Raw genomic sequence first — 3,389 nt, 5'->3', positions numbered from 1 at the left:
TCAACTGAAATTAAGAAAGAAGAAATTGGTCATGCGGATACGATGTAAGCAAGAGCAACCAAATATCACAGAGAACAGGACAATACTCACAAATATTTTAATTTATTTTATTGTTAGTACAAATGGATGTCCTAAGATAGAGATAAGAATGATGAAAATATGTACTCCAACAAATTGATAATTACTGCAAATATCTTCAATCTACCACACAATGGTAATAAATAGTGCAATGATCAAAATATTTGTTTATTAATTTACTTATTACTGTCATTATTTCTGGCTAAATTAACTTTGAAACCAGATTTTCGTTAATAATGAACAACGGCAGTTTCGAGCATTCCTTGCTGAACCGAGAGATGACAAAAAGAGAAGACCTGGGCAGGGTGTTAGATCTTCAGGGCACAGATGATAATGTTGTTCAGGAGTTATTGAAGAGAGGAAATGATAGCAACACGGATCATCAAACTCCTTGTGAAGATGAGTCTTTTTTTACGTGTTCTTTTCCCTCAATATATTGGGTAGAATGAAACTACGAAGTGGAATGTACATCTCTCTCGTCAACACATAACGAATTATTGAAATTATTACTAATGTTGCGCCAATAAGTTAACAGCAAAAGTAAATTCCAAATAAAATTATAAATGTGTTGTTTTCTGTGATAAATTGTCTCTTACATTAGGTAATCAGTAATATTGCAATAAAAGAATATCATTTTGTTATTATGTAATAAATAAGATAAATTTTAACATGTGATATATGTTAGGCAATATATATTTATAAACTATATTTAATGTGATAAATGTAAAACGATATTCGACAAAAGGCCAAAAAACATGAAATTCTTATGTGAGCACCATGCTCACACGTATACCAACCGCGTTACTCTGAAACACTTATACCAATGGAGACTTAAATACTGTAGTACTGTACTTGTGCTTTGATTTGGTTTATAGTACTTTGTTTCTGCCACTTTTGGCTAATCACAAATATAAGGATGACTCATGATATAATGAAATTGATGAAAAGACACTCACAAACAACAGCCATGCCCAGGCTGGGATTATAGCATGCTCTGCTAATCACTCTACCATGGAAGTCGGCTGTACATGTTATTTGTAACACAAAATGATTACTAACAAATCTTAAAATACAATCTGTTAAGTAAACAAAAATGTACATGGAAAAATCAGTGAACTTTTCTACGAACTATTAAAATATCTTGAATACATGCAGCAAGACGATATAAAAAATTCAAGTCTTCTCTCTGTGCGAGACAAAGAAGAAAAGAGTGAGATACAAACAAGGAACACCTTTTCTCCTTGCCTCCTCTCCTTTCACTTTGTTACAGGATTACTGTTAATAGTTTTAGTAATACTGATAATAACACTAAAAATATTTTTGAAAAACTAGGAAAAAATACTTTGAGCAAGAAAGTATTCTGGAGCTGTTTCGACCTCCAAGGGCCTCTTTTGATGTGTCGCGAACGTTTTCCACGTGCTCTTGAATTAGTGTCATTTGCAGAACAGTGGTTTTGCAGTCATATTTCCATCTGAGGTTTCAACTGATCAACTGGTAGTTCTTATCAACATTATGTTTCCGATCACGTGAAACCAGAAGTATTTGACAGTAATAAGGTCACTGGAGTAATAACCAAATTACATAAATAAGTATAAACAAATATAAATATAATGTATACGCATCGGAGAAGAAGATATACATTAATGAGTATTGCTAGGAAGTTGATGAAAATTTTTTATTTTCCTTTCTGGGCCTTGAAGACCATGCTAAGCCTGATAGTAGTAAATTTCCCTTTGGTTACAACCAGAAAACATTGTTTTTTTTTTTATTTATTTTGCATTTTCTGGTCCTTTTTTTTTTGCTATTAATTCATGTTTCAATATTTTCAGTCATTTTTGTTGCATGCTTATCATTTTTGAGGTTGAGGTTTCACCTTGCTCCTTCCACGTTGTTTCGTGAAATTTAATTACATTTGCTAGGATATTTACATTTCCTAACTATGCCATTAATTAAACATATGGTCAATTTGAAAGCACAATATAATTTTTAACTGATATCTTTATTAAATAATTAATTGCGGTAAATTCATTTTTCCTCCAGTAAACTAAAACTACTTTGAGGTCCCATTGTTACCTCTACAGAACTATATTTTCAGATGCTGCCTCCTACTGAAACATGCAATGTGCACCTAAAAAAGACTTAGGCTATACAAAAAAACCTTTAGGTGTATTTTATGTATACTTGAAGTTAAAATAAAGAAAACTACATTAGCACTTAACACCGCAGTTAATGCACTCCATTCATGAACATAATTACAAACACGGGCAGTGTTGCGCTCCCTGAGATATAATCACAAATATTGTATGTATTAATTTTTCAGCAACAATATTTTATTTTCTCATTTTATACACCACTGAACATTAGGATAAACATCTGTAATGTTTGCTGTATATTTTTATAATAATTACCGTTGTTGTGTTCAGAAAATGAATGTTGTGTGGTCTGCACCACCATGCCTGCTATTTTTCCATAACGCTATTACACGCACAGACAGCATGGTATTCATTGAAATATTTACTTAAAATTATTAGTTTTCAGCAATATATGTATGATTATGTGTGGAAATATAAGTGCAGATTGTTGTTCTCTTTGGAATAGTTTGGCACAGAACTCCTTCATATGTAAATACGATGGCATCAGAGAGAAGATATTATCAAAAGCAGGGCTCGAAAAATCAGAGTCGCCAGGTCGGCATGGCAACTAAAAATATCAGCCTGGGGACTGTCATCTTTTGCTGTAATATTGCCATTATTTTAAGTTTGCATGTACAAAATTTTGAAGAATTTATGTTTGAATTTCAGTACAACGTAAGTTAGCAAATGATTTTTTTGAAAAACTCAATATGGTGACCAAGGCAGAAATTTATTTCATTCTAAAACATAAACTAAACGTAACGTTTCAGCCTTCTAGAAAGGTCTTTTGTACTTGGTACAGAGTCTGAAGAAGACCTTGCTAGAAGGCTGAAACGTTACGTTTAGTTTAGGTTTTAAAATAAAATAAATTTCTGCCTTGGTCAGCATATTGAGTTTTTCATATCATGGAAACAAGGTGTAATGGTGTTATGATTTTTTTTCTCAACATTGTGAACATTTCATAGAATCAGTAACTATTCCTCACTCTTTGTCCCCCAACCCCTAATTTTCTGCCTAGCTCTGATGAAGATTTTTCGAGCACTTATTGTAAGTAGTTTAATAATATATTATGTACTTATAACAACAGCGAACCTCGGCAATGAACATTCCGTAACACAAAAACAATGCACGCGTGGGCAGTATGGAGCTGCATGCACAGAAACTCTGACATCTTGACAG

This window comes from Lepisma saccharinum, chromosome 9 (assembly GCF_977018435.1).
Source record: "Lepisma saccharinum chromosome 9, izLepSacc3.1, whole genome shotgun sequence".
In the NCBI taxonomy this organism is placed as follows: Eukaryota; Metazoa; Arthropoda; class Insecta; order Zygentoma; family Lepismatidae; genus Lepisma; species Lepisma saccharinum.
Note: the sequence above shows the minus strand (reverse complement) of the source record.